Source organism: Leuciscus leuciscus, assembly GCF_965113295.1.
Source record: "Leuciscus leuciscus genome assembly, chromosome: 17".
NCBI lineage: Eukaryota > Metazoa > Chordata > Actinopteri > Cypriniformes > Leuciscidae > Leuciscus > Leuciscus leuciscus.
Window position 1 is genome coordinate 32,989,481 of NC_138741.1, and position 20,439 is coordinate 33,009,919.

The window sequence follows — 20,439 nt, forward strand, 5'->3', positions numbered from 1 at the left end:
CGGCTAAGTCAGCTGCTAACAAGCCACTAGCGAGATAAAATGACTCAAACTGATGGTTTCTGTGTAAAAACAATGTGTGTCTTGTGTGTTTCGTGTCGAGGGTTTGGCTTTGGTTATCTGGGTTAAGGGTTTGGGCTGTTTGTTGAAGAGTTGCTAGCAGAGCTAGCCGTTTAGCAGCTCACCTGCCACAGATTCACTACACTTAAAACACTAACTACACCATTACTGTGATCACCTATCATGTACACTGTTATTATGAACACCAGAGTAGAGGAATATCTTATGTTACGAGGTATTATTGGGCCACTGACATGCAGTAAACTGTAATTCATGCCTGTAATTCCTTTAGTGGTTGGACATGGTTAGGACTGGTCATGTTAATGCTGGCATAGTTTGACATAAGTCAGGAACTTGACATCTTTACCACTTTTTAATCATCAGTCTGCCTATACAACTAGTGACACAAAACAATTATTGTGTGTAGCTGTCACACTCCAGAATGATGGTTTGGTGAAGAGTGACTGGTCAGTAATGGTCACATAACAACAAATTAGTCATGCATCTCAGAATGGCATCATGGGTCTGTCAACTTGACATCAGAAAATCTAATGTTTTGATGTGCAACAGTTTATTGAACCTTTATGCAATTAATGCAAAATATAAAGAAAATCAAGAACAGTTTAGTTTTTGTTATCATATTTGATAGATCAGGCTTTTTACTGATATAGTATGATATAATGAGAATATGGAGGGGAAAACACCTCAGCTTTATTCAGAGGCCCAAACTGAGCAGAAATATGCAGTTTGGTGCAGATGCTGATCTGTATATGGTCAAAAGGAAGATGAAACTCTGAGGCTTTTAATGTAAATGAATGAGATTTATAACAGTATTGCAGACTATCGACATAAAATAGGTCACTCTATATCTGCCAATAATATGTCTTAGTAAGGTGATATTTTTAAATGCTTAGTTTATAATCAAAGCTCTGTAGTTTTAAAACATATAATGCTATGCAACACAATGATGATTGAGAGATGAACAAATAAACCTTCCTCAAAAGCCTGATGATCATATTTGATACTCACATTTGAGTGATTTTGTTTCTAAAAATGATCTTTGGTTAATCAAGTACGTAAGTTGCTATTGCTAAAGCAAGTAGACATTTTACTAACAATATAAAAGTTATTCTTACTTTTACTTGATAAAAATCAGTGCAGGTTTCACAGCAGAAAGACACGAGCTGAAGGGGGACGTTTGTACAATTAGACTAAAAGACTTCGCTTATACTTGATAAAAAAGTATAAAATATCAATCAGAGGACAGAAGGATTGTAGTAGATTGTGTGCAACAGGTTTTACAGCAAAGTTTTGATCATGTTGATCATCTAGAGGCCTTAGAAATTCAAGTATCAAATATGATTACAGTAAGCTTACAGTTGGGCTTTAGTGTCAAGCTCTGGTTTTAGTGACGGTCTCTGTCCTCGTCTGCATGCAGAATATCAGGCACTTTCTGATCAGATAATTACACAAGGCTTTAGTCGGGGACATATTGCCCGTACATCTACATAAATACCAACCAAACCCAAACAATGCTGGATTTCCATTGGAAACCAATAGGTTTTGTTGTAATCACATGCTCAAGGGTTTGGCTTTTCTCAGAAGTTTGATGACATCGGGAAACGAGTGCATCCAGTTATGAGTCATCAAGAATGGGAGTTGCTGTCAAACTACACGCTTAATTTATGATGGGTTTTCTTGTGGGATGAAGTCATTTCTCATTTCCTTATAGAGGCCAAGCTTTGCCAAGATACAGATCGAGAGGGTGCTCTTATCTGTTTACTCAGCTACCTTTGGTTCCAGCTGTCCTGCGTTGCTCAGCGGTTAATCATTATCACATCCAAAACTCTGTTCCCTCGCCAGTAAGGTTCAGGTGGACAGTGCTTTCAAATGATTGTGCTCAAGGTTGTACAGTTTTGTATGTGTAAGCCTACAAAAAATATTTATTACGTTATAAAGATTTTGAAGTAGGCCGTACTCTTCTCTGTTGTGGATGATTAGGTCTTCCCTCCATTCTTGTAATTTATCAGGACTGCGTCTGCTCCGCTTCACATTCCCAGTTTTATAGGCGCGTGTAAAGGAGGTCACGGCGCAGGATGAATGGCTGAGATGTGAGCCGTACTGAGATATCACTGCCGTTTCTGCTCATGGACTTTGACCTGGTGTGTGTCCAGTTCTCTGACTTATGCTGACATCACAGTCTACGACAGCACATTCATGAACTGTTATCTGGGAATCCAGCCATACCCCTTTTTCACCAAAATGGAGCTGGTGATTGGCCAGGGATCTGCGAATCTCTCTCAGAACCAGCAGCACGCTTTCTGCAATCTCTTACTCCAACTTTTGAGAACACAAGTCATTTAATTCAGTGTGTTTGACGCAAGACGGAAGTTATTTACAGCTGCGATGAAGTGGAAGGAAGTAGTGTTTTTGTTTTTGTCACTTCATGCATTTTTACTGATCTGATGATAGTTATCTGATTTATCAAAACGATCCCATTTACACCTGGTCACATAAATGTGTTTTTCGCAAAACGGATATAAATCTGATCTTCAGTTCTTGCACTATATGCAGATTTAATGGAGTTCACGTCACCGAAAGCAACAGATATGAGCTGTGTTTTATTGATCATCAGCTAATTTCAAAATCAAAGACCGCAATAGGAGAATTGGAGACCGCTTCATTTACTTTTAATGAAGATGATTGTGTGTTAAGCGTCTGTGACTTTGATTTGCGATAGTTTGCGCATTGGTTTGATGAAGAGATGCTCAGCTGCTCATCTGTGGTGATGTGTGTTACAGGAGCGTCTTCATATCTGACTATAACATGATATATAACCCATAACACACTCTCACACGTTTATTTTTTAGCATTGATGGGAGGAGTCAAATTGACATTTGTGGTTTCAACAACCAGATGCATTTACACTTGTCCAGTTTGGTCTGGTATACGGCCCAGACCTCCTCCTGAAGTGGTTTGAGCGATCGGAGTTTAATCCGTCTCGAATGTGTTTCGGAGGGCATTTACACCTGGTCTTTTCACCATCAGATAGCTATCCGATCACAGAAAACACATGAAGTGACCAGGTGTAAACAGCCCCTAATGATGCACATCCAAGTGAAACGGACTATTGATTGATGGGATGGAGGAAGATCTGAATGCGAGCTTGCAGTCGATTTTAAGAAAGTCATGGGGTTTAAGTGGACTAAATGACCGGAAGAAGCAGAGAGAAAACACCATTAGATCCGGTTATGACATTTTGATTAAATTAAAAATGGAAAAAATTGAAACATTCATGTTATTGAATGTTGCAGTGCTTGACATTAAAGATGGAATAGGTGATTATCCACAGAATTTTTTTTTGTTATGCTGGTTGAAAGTCTACTCAGAATATTCTGATCCGGTCTAAATGTATTTTTATAAATATATAATCTTCTGTGGAAGGCGCAGGACCATAAAATGTTCATTGCATTCGGTCCCAAAATGCCAGATATGACAGGCAAACAGTTATTTACGTTCGTTATTGTAGTAGCCTACTGTTACTGTACTGTAAAGTTTTCTCACCGGTGAATGACACATGATGTAATCCAATAACGTTGTCTCTAGTCATCTTGGAGGAGGCTTCGTTTTGGACAGCGATTTGCAGGGAGGGTAGGATCGTATGCGTTCAATGCTAGCAGGCTAAATTTAGCATTTCCAGGATCACCTATTGCACCTTCAATACCCGCCAAATGCGTGTGTATTTCAGCAGTGGCGTGTAACGCAGTCACTCCTACTAGACTATTTGGCGGGTTGCATTTTATATACATTTTTCAATTGTAGTCTTTTAAAAAGGCATGTGAAATAATAAACTAAGTGCAATGTAAATATAGATTTTTCGCTACATATCGACCCTGAAATATCACAAACACTTCCAATACTCATTTTCTGCAGAGAGTGACACACAAACCCGTCTCTCCTCACTCACTCATTTAATTTGCTCTGCATGAATAATGTTGGTGTTACAGGGCTTCAATTTCGGCGTGGGATTGTGCGTATTGCGCATTATTTTACTCATTGCTGCAGACTTTGTTCTCACGCCCAAAGTGCGGCACATAAATCCGCCTCTCAGTACAAAATTGAGTTCTTTTTCACATCTTATTGCACTTAATCAGTCAAATACACACAAAATAATGTCAAAATGCCTTGGCGAGTATTCAATGTAAACACAGTCATATGTTTTGAAAGAACGTAAACAGTTGAGAAAGAAAACACATATGTAACAGTATGTTCGATCCGTGCATCAGGTCTTAAAGTGACAGCAGCCTAATACACCTGCTACTACCTGTAGATACGGTAATATTAAACATATTTATATGGCAGTTTTTTTTTTTCCCAATGGTATCAATGTCAAAATTGTGGCCAGTGAAAATGTGGAGTGGCTAGTAACTTTGGAAAACCATTAGCGACAGTGGCTAATGAGTAAAAAAAGGTAATGTCAAGACCTGAAAGGGTGAATTGTCATTTAAAGGGTAACTAAACCCTAAAACAACTTTTTTTTTTAGTTTGTGATCTGTAAGACTGGGGCTTTATTAGCGCTGTTCATTGATTTGAGTAAATGTTTTGACATTTGGGTATAAAGTGTTTGAATTCTACAATATATGGTGTAAAAACGTACTGCCCTCTTCGAGTTGAACGGTGGCTACTGCAGTTGGATTTTCCTATTTTATGTTGTTTCTCCGCGTGACGTATGCAGGCTCTGCCATCGGTTCATAGGCTCAGCCCCTGGTATAAAAACATCTTGTTCCGTCAAAACCACTGTAGCGAGTCAGGAGTTGGAATTGCGAGTATTGAAAACGATCAGGATAGCGTATATTAGAATCTAGTTTGCATAGCCATTTATATAGTTATTTAGATTATTTTGTGTAGCCTAGTTAGGAAGACTTGAAATCTCAGTTTTTGCTTAAAGGTATAGCGGAGGATCTTTCCAAATTTTAGATAAGACCCGCCCTCTCCACTTTTTGAAAAGTTTGATTGATTCACCAGAATGATTGACAATTAGGAGGACCAATAGTTTAGGCTACCCACCAGGAAGTAAAACATCCTCCGCTATACCTTTAATTATTAACACTAAATTAACCTAAATGCATGGGTTTGAATTTTTTTTTAATTCGTTAGCATTTGCTATGAGCATTAGCCTAAATTAGCCATAATGTTTTACAACTCAGACACTGGCCCCATTCTCTCCTGCGCTGCTGCTTCGCTAGCATCGTCGGCATCGGGAGTTAAGGCCGCAGTTTGAGCCAGCATTGATTAGGCTCTGGCCTTGTGTCCACAGACAATTCACCCTCCTCCATTTCAGGTGAAGGTGGGGGAGAAAAGTCCTCTTGGCTACATCAAATGACCGCTCTGTTGCAAAGCTACTGGTGTCACTCCAGTCACTCTCCATCTTTGCGAGTCTGACATCTGTCAATCAATCTGTCACTGTGGGTCTTAGGTGCACGCCCCCCGCTCAGCCCCGCCCTCGGCTCGTCTTCTCTGCCTCCGCCCACTTTTCCAGCATTTTTCAAATATTGCCAGTGGGTGGAGTCAGGCTCTGACCAGGGTTTGAGTTACACTTTAATGCCGACTTAAAATATATAGGCCTATCTCATATACACTAAAACAAATGTTTTGCATTTGCAACAGTTTGCATTAATCTTTGAGTTGACAACTTGTAGTGAACTTAATCATTTGTAGCATAAACACTTCTTTTTTTAAAAAAGTTGATAACTTAATAAAATTAAGTTGTTACAACTTATTTCAACATAATTGAGTGGTGGCGCTGGGCTGGACCCAATTAATCTGATGTATTTCAGTTCAAATTAACATCTAGCATAGCACATGTTAAATGTAACTTATTTATCTTGTAAATTTAATGAACAAGTAAAATATTATGTTGACTCTATCAATGCCAGTGTCGTAGTATACTTTCATGAAGCTACTGACAAACCTAATTCAGAATACTCAAGCACTACTCTTCTACTCTTCAGCACAATGGTAACCACAACAACTTCAACATGAAATGGCCCAACACTGGTTGGTGAAAACATTGATTTGTCTATATAACTTTGAAAAATTCATCAAGCTGTTTTAGTCCTCAGATTGGTGTTTTTCCCTAGTTGCATGAGTGAAGCTCATACATTCAGTATGATGTAGGCCTAGCTTTAAAATGAACCACCACCACTGCGTGTGGAGAACCTTATCAACATGCAGAATAATGCTAATCATAATTAAGTCTCGAGCATCGTTAATGCTTATGCTAATAGAGGCATTTGTATCTTTAGACCATCTGCTCTCAGACCCTGGATCTCATTTTACAGGAACACAATGCTGGTGTTAATGAGAAGAACCCTTGACTTTCAAAGTGTGTTGAAACCCGCCAGCCAGTTTCACCTATCAGCAAGTGTCGTAAGAGGAAGAACATTGCGAAATTCCTCTGAAGCTCGTCATTGTTGACGTCATTACACATCTGCAGTTATTTTCAAAGTGTTTCCCACAGGATTCTGGGAGACACTGGGGGGTGAACAACATCGGTCTGTCTATGGGTTAACGGGGGAATGCACCCAGAAGAAAATGTTGTACATTTTAAGTTAAATGCATCAATCAGGTTCAGTTTGAGGGTTTAAAATTAAGAGCTCCAACTCTTTTTTTTCACTGACCAATTTGAATGGAGTAAAAAGTCTTTGAGTTGACTTGTACTTGGACTTTAAAGCAGACTCAAACATCTTTTTAGTTGTGATAGTGTCTCTGTCCACATTAGGATGCCAAACAATTTGAATAAAGTAATACTAATAATACTAATAATAGTGTTTGTTATTAATATTATTATTATCCCTAAGACAGTCATATATTACTATTGCAATATAACAGCACTGTAAAAATAAATGTAAATTAAAAAATGTATATTTCATAAGAAGTATGTATTCATTATTTTACTTGTACTTGTACTAAAATTACAATACTTATGTCTTCATTTCTTTAATTTTGGAAGAAAACCGCAGTTTCTGTGAAAACAGGTTCATAAATGTGTCCCATTAATCAAGTGAAATGCTAACCATCTGTCCACAAAATTGTTGGAAATGTTGGAAATTCCAGTGTGAAAATACAGCCCACACACAACAAGATGACCATGACCATAATGATGTTGGGCCCCATTCACCCCCTTCCCACAATCCTATAGGTAAAGTCCTGATTATCTTGATGGAGCTACAGGTTATTTGATCAGATTCTCCTGTGGTGTGATGTGTGTTTCTCCTGTGGTGTGATGTGTGTTTCTCCTGTGGTGTGATGTGTGTTTCTCCTGTGGTGTGATGTGTGTTTCTCCTGTGGTGTGATGTGTGTTAAGAGCGTAGAGCCGCTCTGATCTCAAATCTGAAATATATAACATTTTCAAACCTTTTTCTTTTTTCCCCCAGAAGTTTTCTGTAAACACAGTCCAAACACTATTATCGCCATTTCTTCTTGCCCATCGTATGTCATGTTTGTTTACTCTAAAGTCACGTTTTAGAAATGTTGCCAGACTTCCTGTGTTCGCAGTCGGTACAGTCTTGGTCACATCGCAGCACTCCACAAACTATAGGAACAAAACTCCTAAACTCATGTTAAACTCATGAGTTTGCGCCACTGTGAACCAAGATTTTATAAACACCGGCTCGCTTCGCTCTGAAACACGCAGCACCGCACACTATATATTTATTTACATTTTCCAAAGTTCAAGTTTGGTGAACTCTGCCCTTAAAGGGGTCATATAATGCCATTTTTGTACAAGCTAATATGATTCTTTAGGGTCTAAATTAAAAGTTTGTAATATACTCTAATTAAAAATTCTCATTAGTATTGTAAGAAAACACTCATTTTACCTGGTCAAAAACAGCTCTGTTTTCAGCACGCCATTTAAGTGCATGTGTCTTTAAATGATAATGAGCTTTGCTCACCCCGCCCCTCTGTTCTGTGCGTACAGTTTGTAATAATAACACAATAACCATAACGCGTTGTTCATTATAAACGCGGGATTATGAATTATATTGAGAACGTCGTACATAGAAAACATGCCGTAATGTACCCTGAGTGTAAACAGCCGCATTCATCGTGAAGCGTGCAGCAAGCGATTTGCAAAGATTAATATAAATATTAATATAAAGATTAATAAAACGTTACGCTCACTTCAGTTCTTCTGGAGGTGCAGCAGGAACACGAATAGTTGGTACCGATCCTTTTCTCAGGAGCAGCTTCTTAGCAAAAACAGCTTTACTGATCCTCGTTTATAAAGCAGTCTAGTGTGTGAAATGATTCGCGCAAACATGAAAGCATTGACGTTGATCGTGTATTCCCTTCGAAAACAAACTCAGCCACTACGTCTTCAGCGGTTCGGATTTAGGAACATCAAAATGACTGCTGTGTTCGTTATTATACCCAAGAACACCACAATTGCTTAGACGCCATTCTGCTCATACAGTGCTCCAGCGTATCAACAGTGACCGTGCCGGTCCGCGCGGACTATGATTGACAGCTCGCTCACGAGCGAGGGCGGGGCTGTGTTGAAACGCTGCTGTCAATCAACAATTGTGGGAGAGGGTGTCGATTTTGTGACGTCACAATATCGAACAGCTTGAGTTGAGAGGGGGGGAAACATATAAGAAGATAAAAAAAAAAAACACTGGATGGATTTTTATCATTTTATGATGGTTGTGTACAGGCACTGCCAACACACATTTCAGTACAATCAACTTGTAAAAGTGCATGTACCACTATATGACCCCTTTAACATTCATATCACGTGAAGACGTGTGACCAATAAAAGTCTTATACGTCATGGTCTAACCTCTGAATCATCACTTTCACATTTGACACTTTCACAAAGGTCTCTTGTATGACAATTAAAAGAACACAAACTTAGTTTAAATCTGCAAGGTGGCATATTTTTACACATTCGATATATACTATGTTGAATATTGTTTTAAAAACAGAGGCTGCAGAGTGTAACATCACATTACAACGATTGCATTGTCTGTAGAAATAGTTTTGCATGCTCAAAGTCTAGTGTGACCGTGGCTTTAGACTGTGGGATCTGGGAAACACTTCTATCAGATATACAAAAGAACTGTGAAGAGATGTTGCATCTCATCTACACTGTAAAAGAAAAATATGATCAATCAGTTATGACAACATATGTTTTTTTTACATTGCTTTAACCAATCAAAATATTTTACTTTTTATATAAGTTATACAAGATTCAACTCATTTTTTAATGTCAGTTTAATGTAATTTAAGTTGAAATGACTTAAACATCCGAGTTGATTGTACTTAAAAACTTACGGCAGCCACTTTTTTAGTGTAGTTTACCAAATGATAAACCTGTCAACATCCTCATGTCATTTACAACTCTTTTCTGTCTCTTGTGGGACAAAAGATGTTAGACAGTGAGTCAAATATTTAGTGACCAGCTCCAAAATAGACAAAAAATCACCCTAAAATTCAACTTTCTCATAGAAAAGAGCAGCGTGAACATTCTACTAAACGCCTCCGTTTATGAAAGAAACACGAAAGAAAGAAAGAAAGAAAGGTTAATTTTTGGGTGACTATCCCCCTCATACAAAGAGGCCTTTGTGAAAGTGTGAAAGGGGTGATTCAGTGCTCTAAGCTTCTTGATAGCGAAGCTAATTATCAGGATAAGAGTGTTATCATCAGTGTTAACGCAGGATCTTAGTTCTCTGCCGGGTTATCATCGTCACCCTCATGCTCAAGGACAGCCGCATGCTAATCTGTGACCTGTGGCACACTGATATCTTCTCCATACCCTGCACACGTAACATCCTCTGCATGTGTGTTACCGCAAGAAAAGCAGTGGTTTTGATGCTGGTTTCCTGCAAGCTGAGCAGTCGCAGACCCGACTGGCTGAGAGTGAGAGGGTCTCCTCTCATGCGCTCAGATGCTGGCTCGCTGTCAGGAGCCGGAGAGCTTACCGAAGGCTCCTCGCTGACACCAAATCTGTTCAGTTTGCTGCATCATGGCTCACTCGCATGCTTGTGTAACCCAAGCCCTGTCGTGCTGCGCTGCGCTCGCCGTGTTGCTGTTGACGGTAATGCGGAGTGTTGCTTTTGTGACTGAGGTGAGGTCAGGATGTTTCCTGTGGTTTGTTTGTGGGCAGAGCGTGTCTATTTACAGAACTCATGGGATAGGTTTTGTCATGTACGTCATTTTAGCTGAATTTCGACATGCATTTTCTGCCTGTACTCATTCACAATTTTGTCGCAAAATGTGCTTTTTTTTCTACACCGAAGAGAACAATTGAGAGTGGTATTTATTTTGAAACTGCATAAATTAGTCTGTAGAAAAACTGAATTAGTGTTTCCTTGTAAAACATGTTCCAATAAACTATTCATTTTTAATTTAATGTTTCTACAGTGTAGGCCGTCATAACATTTCTCTGCAAATTCTCTGCATTTCTCCTCTTCTCTAGCTTGCTTAGTTGTCTAATAAACCTGCCATTGTATATTATGAATATTGTTGGCTCTGGCATATTTGCTTTTGTTCCTCTTTTGTAAGTGTCTTTGGATAAAAGCGTCTGCTGAATGCATGAAGCCGATGTAATAAAACGGCAGCCCTGTGTTGTGAGCTGCAGATTGCTGATGCAGACGTTTGACTCAACACTGATGATTCAAATGTGAACGCGCACATAAGCAGCACAAGCACATATTGTGCTTTCCAAGAGCTCCCTCCCTCAGATAAGACGAGAGTAACGTGGGAAGAATGTGCATTCCTTTCCTGAGGAGGAGGAGGAGAAGGAGGAGGGATGGCGGTGCGTTTCCTTCTCTGACTTCAATCAGTGGACGATCCTCAGCCGTTCAGGCTCAGAGATCCGTGTGTGTGTGTGTGTGTGTGTGTGTGTGTGTGTGTGTGTGTGTGTGTGTGTGTGTGTGTGTGTGTGTGTGTGTGTGTGTGTGTGTGTGTGTGTGTGTGTGTGTGTGTGTGTGTGTGTGTGTGTGTGTGTGTGTGTGTGTGTGTGTGTGTGTGTGTGCTCGTCTCTCACACCCTTTTCCTTTGAAATGGTGATTGTGCTAAGCTTTCTCGATCGGACCACAACTGATACAAAGTCATTTAATTTGGTAGATTTTCAAAAATACAGTAAAAACAGAAATGGTTTTTTATTTTATTTTATTTTACATATTTTTCCAATTACAAAAAAATGTTTTCTATTTGATTATATTGTAAAATGTAATTTATTCCTGTGATCAAAGCTGAATTTTCAGCATCATTACTCCAGTCGTCAGTGTCACATGACCCTTCAGAAATCATTCTAATATGCTGATTTGATGCTCAAGAAACATTTCTGATTATTATCAATGTTTAAAACGGTTTAATATTTTGGTGGAAACCATGATTAAAAAAAAAAAAGTCAGCATTCTTTGAAAAGAAAATTCAAAAGAATAGCATTTATTTGAAATAGGAATCTTTTGTAACAATGGCCTAAATATCTTTACTGTCACGTTTTATAAATTGAATGTGTACTTGCTGAATAAAAGCTTTATCTTTTAAAAAAAATAAAAAAATCATAGCATACATTTCACATGTATTATGTAGCCTAGTATCATTACACAGCTCTGTGGAATACTTGATTCTGATTGGTCAATCTGTCAATCGCTCAATCCAGCGGTATGTGATTCCTCGATAGCAACCACTAAAAGCTGATAACGCAGGCTCATCCGGGTTATTGAAATCAGCGCTTTACTCTTGCTAGGAAAGTTTTTTCCACGTGGAAGTTTTGCGTTTGGTGAGCTAATAAAATATTATTTAACAGTTATTTAATTACGCCATCCATTATCGTGGACTCGCTCTCTCTTGTTGGATTATGAGATAACAAACAGGAACGATTTTAAAACAGTTTCATCTCAGATAAACATCTCTTTTCCCCATAATTATTTACGTGGTGGAATGCTGTGTAATAAGTGGTATGACTGTTTACCGTATCTCTTAAAGGTGCTGTATGTAACTTTTTTTACTTTTTTAAAAATAATATATTTGCAGATATTTAGGAAACATGCTGAGTTCACATACTCGTTTCTCTGAAAAACACTTCTACAGCCAGTTATTTTACTTATTATTTTACACGTTCCTGTTGTCAGTCGGTTTTTGTTTTTGGTCTGTGTGACTCCGCCCACTCCCAGTTCACCCAATAGTATTTTGACATCTGGGATGCCAGTTAGACAAACAAACAAACAAACTGGGCCAGAGATTGCAGATTTACACACAACCTAAAAAGCCTCTATCCATCCTAAAAATCTCTATGAACGAGAGCATAGTAAAACGCCGATAAATCAACTCATTAACTATGTATGCAAGTCTCCTCGGCTTTCGTTGTCAATTGCGCTTGTTTCTGTTGCGTGTTCTCAAACTGGCAACCCGCGTGAGCGTCGAGTCTGAGCAGGAGGTGGCGGGGAAACAACGATCTGATATTTCGAATTTGGACTGCAGTACCGATGTCGACCACTAGCTGTCATTCTTACAGACTGCACCTTTAAATGTCCGTCTAGTTTGAACTTGCCGCGCTAGCAGCTGCTCTCTCCGCGGAAACTTTGCATTTAAAGAGCTAATCAAATATTTAATCTCCGATCAATATTCCGCGTCTAGTTATTTACTTATGTGCCAGGTAGCTGTGTAATAAGCAGGATAATGTACATGCAGCCGGTTGTTATCTCAGAATAAACCCCTTCAGGCTGATACAAGACCCCTCCGCTTCCTGATCACCCTGCTGGGGTTTATTCTGCGATGATAACTGTCTGCGATTATCCCTTACTTATAATTATCGTCTTATATTCGGAAAAATACAGTATTATAGTGTATACAGTATAAGATGACCCCCCCCCCCCCCCCCCCCCTCCCCCCTCTTTTCAAGATGTACCTTTTGGAAAAGGGCTTTTTGAAGACCAAATCTTGTCTTTTAAAGAAAATGCTTTATTTGAAAATAAATTTCATATTGCATAGGCTATTTTTCAAATCTTAAATTTTTGTATTTTAAGTAAATGCTGGTAAAATGTACCAACAACAACAATCACATTCAGAAATAATCACTTTATGGCATAGATATCATAACAATAACCTGAAGTTCTCATTTAGTGTAGGCCTACTTCACTGTGACTGATTTCTCACCTTTTTTAAGTACAGTGACATGCTGGCATGCCAAAAAACAGTGTTTGATCCGCACTATGAATCTGATTCAGGGGATATGAGTGTTTTTTCTTTAGGCCGATCACACAGCGCTGAAAGCCAGCAGTTTCTCCATGAAGTCGGAGGGCTGGATGACGGCTCTGGTTATGGGAAGCCCCTCATTTCTTTTCCGGTTACGTACTGACACGCTTGCCTGTCAGTTTCTTCGAAGCGGCCGCTTTTTGGACCGCGGTAAAGCTTTTCTTTAAGACTGTCTTTTTGGGCTCGCCATCTTCTAACATTACACTCTGACACACTGTATTTCTTGACTGCTTAATGAGAGCTGTTTGACTCCGCGGCGTTTATCAGTCCTTGGCGAAACACTTGTTTTACTCATCTCTGGCGCTACCTATTGTTTATTGTTAAATTGTCCCCTAATATAAAATGACCGCATTTTTTCAGATATATTTCTAAGAAAAGAAACATTGTCTTATATTCGGAACAATACGGTAGTATTTATTTATATTTTGAATTAGCTTTTATTTGATATTTTCAGGTTTAATTTTAATTTTAAGGTTTAGTCACTTTTCCATGTGCATTTATCATTTTTCTTAAATATTTCTCATTTATTTTTTATTTCATTTTTAGTAATTTTATTACCTTAAAAAAAAAACGTATTTCAGTTAGTTCAATTGCTAACGTTTTTTTGGTTACATTTATTTCAGCTTTATTTTATTTTTTTCAGCGATTTCAGTGAGGAAATGATCCTTCCTCCTCATTTGCTAGGAATGGGGCCAGATTGGGCCTCCTGTTGGGATAAAAGCAGTAGCACAGGGTGTACCGGACCCGAAGCTATAACATTCTGGACCCGACAGAAGCCCTCGCTGTGCTTGAGCAGGAATCACCTGCCCTCTGTAAGCCTTCAGTGTCTGAGACTGATCTGAGCTTCATTCACAGCGAGGTCTCGGCCCGTACGCTGATGGAGCTGCTCTTCGCTTCAGAGCAATCAAAGCACCTCTGCGGTCGGTGCCACGGGGTAATTTTCCATTAGTCGGACTTCTTTTGCTCCACTGCACGCACTGGTCCGTAGAACGGCGATCTCTCCGAGGCTTCTCGTGCAATACAGTCTCCATTGTCTTGGACGACACACAATGAGTTCTTTGAGTTTGTTCAGTTGAAGCTGTGGGCCGAGAGGGAGAGAGCTGGACGGATTGGTCGCTTCAGGTGTCACTCAGGTGGAGAATGTTAAACGCTGCAGGCCTCTCTTGGCCTCCTCGAGTGGTCGGACTGGTCGGGCAGGAACGGGATGTGATGAAATTCCCTGCTCTGGTTAGATCCAGCACGCTGTGAGTCACATCGGCTCCTGTTACCTGTTCTTCAGTGTTCTCTTCCACACAGAGCACCAGAGCAGTTCGGATCTGCTTTGGTTGGGTTTGATTCATGCACTATAAGCCCTTGTGGAACTGAACAAAGCTTTTGCAAACAATTATTGTTTATGGCTAGCATGACGTTGTTAGGGCACTATGAGGGTTTTATTTTTTCCCCCTGTTTTAATTGTTCTGCTTTCCGTTTAAATGGTTAAATAAAATTATACACAAACAAAGGATCTGCTAACTGCACATTGAATTAGTTCCAGACGGGAGAACGTCTAGAAAGTCTTATAAACTGCATGGTGCAAAACAAGTGTAAAATGCAAGTGACAAGCATCAAAGCTGGACAAGCATGATGAGCAAACATTTCTTCTAGTGTAAATAAAATTTTAGTTATTAACCTCTTCCACTCTAAGGCATATTTTGAGTTATTAAAGCATATATATAAAATATTTTTTTAAGACAATTTATCAGCAGTTAATTAAAAGTTTAACAAAAATTAAATTTTAAGGGCCCTATGAAATCCATAATTTTTTTTCCCAAAATTCTGTTTTTATTAAAAAAAAATCTGGATTCCATTTTAATGGTTTAATTAAAGTCTAATCATTTACAGTATATATTCAGCACATTTCCCCCAAAAATATAGATTTTATAGAGGAAAATATAGATGTACCTAGTGGTACAAATATATGCTTTATTTCCTTAAATTTGTTTTGTGAAATATGATTATGTTCCTAACCGTTTTTGTGACATTCACTCATGTGCAATAAGAATATTAGGCTTTTCATTCTGCTGAATGGTCTTTTGACGGGATTAGGTGCAGGAGTGAGAATGGCTTGCTGGTTTCAGTCAGGATGGATTGTTTATGTGATTTTAGTCACAGGTTTCAGATGTACTTGTTGCTGGACTGGCAGAGCCTGAATAAAGCATGAGTACACAGCCATCAGAGGCTCTGGTTTCAGAAGGGCATTTAACAAACCTGCAGTTTACTCTGACAAGACCTGCTTGAGCTGTCCGAAGAGAATCAACACAACCTCTGTGTGATGGGCCAGGCGTCCGGCCTCGACCTTCTCTGATGTTTTACTAGGAGACGTGGGGCTGGTATGTTACTATTAAGGTTGATATCTGTTGATATCTTTGAACAAGCGTGTGTCCACTTTCTACCTTCATATGAGAGTTTGGTGCCGCTTTCACTGTGCAGAGTAGTGAGGGAAGGTATTGGGTATTATAAAGGCTTATTGTATATAATGGACTTTAATAGCGTTTGAGGTTTTTAATGTTCTAATGAGGTTTTAAATGATGCAATCTAAGTGAGTGGCATCACAAAAAGGGAAATTCATCTGAAGTTATTTTAGAGGAGGAATTTTTATTGGTGCCACTTCAAAGCATTTACTTTTTTACATTGTCACCACATGGAATCATAATGTTTACGAATTCTGATTTCACTTTTCTAACTTTAGTTAATGTGTAATGTTGCTGTTTGAGCGTAAACAACATCTGCAAAGTTACAACGCTCAAAGTTCAAAGCAAGGGGAGATATTTGCTTTTTAAGAAATTCCTTTTTAAGGACTAGCCTACTACAAACAGCTGGTAGAGACTACACCACATTCCTCCCGGGTTAGTGACATCACCAACCCTAAAATGCACATAAACCCCGCCCCCAGAACACGATTTATAGATTATCATGACAGAATATAGATAACTACACATCAGCTACATAAATTCATCAACTAACCATTCAGAAATGTCTTGTTGCTTCTACATGTTGTCACTTCTTCTTGAGTCTCTCCATCTTTCTGACTCCAGTTTGAACATAAAAGGCTAAAAGTTTTTGAAATTTTTAGTGCATGTCTGTGTGAGGTAAAAGGACACAAGCTGTTGAAGCTCCGCCTACTGTGCCGGGAGCAGCAGCTCATTTGCATTTAAAGAAACAGACACAAAACGGTGCGTTTTTGCTCACCCTCAAAAAGTGACAATTTTAACATGATATATAAAAATATCTGTGGGGTATTTTGAGCTAAAACTTCACATACATACTCTGGGGACATCAAATTATTGATTATTGAAAAGTGACACAATTTTTTTTTACATTTTGTGAAAAGGGCATTATACCACCCCTTTAACTCCATATTTAACTAACTTTTTTCAACTAGGGCTGGGGCTGCGATAAATCTACGGTGGTGGATATAAAAAGTCTAGTACACACTAGTGTTGTCACGATACTGAAATTTCTTACTCTGATAAGAAAGATTTAGAATAAGATTTCTTACCTTGAAAAGTATCGATATTCTATACCATTTTCGATACCACTGGGAAAAAACGCTGCATATACTGTCATATAGATATTTTTTATATTATTTTTTTTGTGTCTATCCATTAAAAGTCTTGGCAATCAAAAAAATCTTCTGAAGAGGTCATTATGTATGATAAAGCTTTAAGCTTTTTTCATATATAAACGTTAATCAATTACCATTACAATTATCTCACAAGTATTTGCTAACTCATTCGTATTTGTTTTTACAATGGGGTAATTTTGTTGCAATAGCTTACACTTAGTAATTAACTGTAATAAAAATAAGAACAAATGAACAAATTACTAACAATAGCACAAATAAATACAATAGAATAAAGATACAAATAAAATAGACTGCTTTAATTTTTTCAGGTAGGTCTAACTTTATTATTCAGGTAAGAAACTGAATAAAGAAACAAAGTAATCAAATTTTAAATAACTGGATATTATTCATTGCAAAAAATAAATAAATACAGATTAGTCAATTAAAGTTAGACAAGTTATTCAGTCAAGAGCAGTAAGTGATTTTCTCTTGATTAACATTAACAACATAGAGAGCGGCACATTTATTAGGCTGCTGTCCCTTTAAGACCTGATGCACTCACAGATCTGTTACTGTTACACATTCTTCCTGAACTGTTTGTGACTGTGACGTTAATACTCACACGATGGACATTGTGACATTAATTTTGAGTGTATTTGACCATTAATAAGCCATGAAAAAGAGCTAATTTTGCCACTTGTATGTCAGAGGTGGCTTTATTATGTGTGTGCACTTCGGATGTGAGCTCAAAATTTGTGGGAATGAGTAGAATTATGCGCAATCCCGCGCCGATATTCAGACCCGGTCGCACCAACACTATTTAACCGGAGTGAATGAGAGGAGGTGGGTGTGTCATGGCAGCGATATGATTCAATCATATCAAATCTCAGCTCTTGCCCATGTGAGTCATGTGAGATACTATCATCAAGACTTCATCATCTGATAAAACCCAAAACCTTTTGAACTTTTAATGCCTCAGTTGACACTTGAGTGTTTGTGTGTGTTTAAGCTGTGACTGGAAAGCTGATTCCTGAGTTATTATTCTTTTTAAAGTTTGAGAATGAGGAAACTGGGTCATTGTGCATACTTTAGCAGTGATTAATTTCTTTTCCACATATGTCCCTGAAGGAATAGGGATCCACCAAAACATTTTTTGTGTGTTTTTTTGAGAATGCTTATTCGGAAATTGTCTCTAATAAATCTGCATGATTAATCGGTAAAAGATTGTGATCTCGATTAAAACACCCACACAATCTCATTCCTAAATGACAACGATTCGTCTGTCTATGAAACCTTTGACAAGTGCGATCACAGCAAACATTCAAATCTCGCACAGTCACTGCCGCTGACCCAGAGAGAGCAGATAATGGTATTTAGGTATGAAACAGCTTAAAAAACTGTTTCTCATCAGCTCTGTCTGTCATATCGCCCACCCCTTTGCGGTCAGATGAGATGCTGTCACGCTACATGTCAGTGTCATTATTCTAACATTAATTTCATGTTATTATCTAGTTTCCTTATACACAAAACAACACAAAGTGAAAATAAAGTGGTATTTTGGGGTTATTTAAATGACTCTGGTGGCTCATAGCAGCTTACTGTTGGTAGAAGGATGACTGTGAACGACAACAACAGTGAAGGATGAGAGAGGACCAGGCCTGGACTATTTTACGTTATGTTTTGTTAATGTGTGTGCGGCAGTCGTCCATGAGGGGCTGACGCCTTTACTTTCGTTTTGTGTTTGTTTATTTGATATTAAAGTGTTGAACGTTCGCCAGTTCCCGTTCTTCCCTTATCAACAAACCCCGTTACAGCGTCCACACCAGCGGATGATATCGTTCTGTTTATTCTAAATGCATGCTCGTCCGTCACTTTAAATGCTCGAGCTTGTTACAGCAGGATGGATTCTGATTGGTCGTCAATATTTCTATTGTTCATCAGCTGGATAAAGTCGTTCTGAAAGGGATTCCAAAGATATAGCTTCTCTGTGCCGTTATGATTATTGCGGTGGTGTGAACTCTGCTGCTATTCTTTTATATTGAGACTGATTTTAAGCCTCTTCTCGTCGACTATTAGGGGGCAACTAATATCTTCATATTTATATCTTGAAACATATACCAAGACAATTTGGTAAAACTTTACAATAAGGTGTCAGTGTAGGTGTGGTTTACATTGAGGGATGGAGTGTGGTTACGTGAAATCTAGCCCTTTAAAATCTGCTTGGGTCAGGATGTTGTACATGGATGACCTTTGTTGGAAATAAACTTGTACACTAGTTGGTGTGGCAGTGTCATTTCTGTGACTTGTGTCTTTCTCACAGCAGACTGTGTCGGAGATACGTCTCTCTTCAAGGGAAGTGTGCATGAATGAGTGTGCTTGTGTACTAACTCAGACTCCATTAGCTTTATCCATTATCCTGAGATTGCTACAGGCTGTCTGTCTGCTTTCTATCCCAAATGCTCCTCTTCCTGTTTCCTTTCTGCCTCTCTTCATGAGCGTCTTTCCTGACGGCATTGAGAAACTGTTTGGGATAAAGTTCAGTGTACTCTTTCCATCATAAAAATACTTGAGGTAGGCCGCTCCAATACATCACTTATTAACTGCATTGTTTGCTTCTTGGAGCATGAATGTCCTGCATCCTTATTCTTCAAACTTGTTACAGTTTTGATCTGAAGAAAAAAAATCTTATATACTAATAATAAAATATTATTTAATTTTTTTTAATTTTTTTTTTATTTAAGAAATAGCCTATATACTTTTATTTAGCAAGGACACAATAAATTGATAAAAAGTGACAGTAAAGACAAATCTAATGTTACAAAATTATTATATCATGGTTTTCATGGGAATTTGTAAAATGATGCGCAATATAAGCACTAGAGCGAATGAGACGAGTTCGTGTGAGAGGAGGTCAACTAAACGGACCGGCTCAGAATCGGTAAGGCGTGAGGCGGTCGATCATGAGGGAAATCAGCCGATTCCGATCCCTGGCCGGTCAGCCGGTGCATCTCCACTGATTTGAAATATGATATTTGAAATGAGTTCGGCCAAACACAATCTGAGATTTCAGGATTCCCCCATAAGCAGAGATAGGACTTGGTCTTGGACACCTGAAAGCTGCCGGGAGCCTTTGCAAATATGGCCGCCGAGTGAACAGAATTATCCTTGAAAGGGACTGTGTAAATACCCAACCTCAATGACTGACAGCATTAGACAGTGTGTGTGATGTCCATGTGTGATTATAGCATGCTCTTTTGTGTAACTGCATGATCTTTTCACTGAGCAAATGCCACTCAAATGTCACTCAGTTTCTTTGCATTTGTCAGAGTCATTAGAGGAATGTTCTTTCACTTGCTCCTTTTCTTTCTCTAGAATATGATGTTTTTCAGGGTGAAAAGGCTGAAATGACTGAATCATTCTCTTTTAGACAAGTATAGATGATCAGATTATTGTGTGTATTATTACCTCAGTGAGTAAAAGCAGAGCCAGACTGTGCAACATCAACAGTGACT

General features: G+C 38.6%; 1 protein-coding gene across 3 annotated transcripts in view; it reads left to right on the forward strand.

Annotated features, from left to right (window-relative positions):
• The window catches only part of numb (NUMB endocytic adaptor protein), a 69,783-nt gene that overhangs the window by 349 nt on the left and 48,995 nt on the right, over positions 1–20,439 (forward strand). The window lies entirely within an intron of this gene.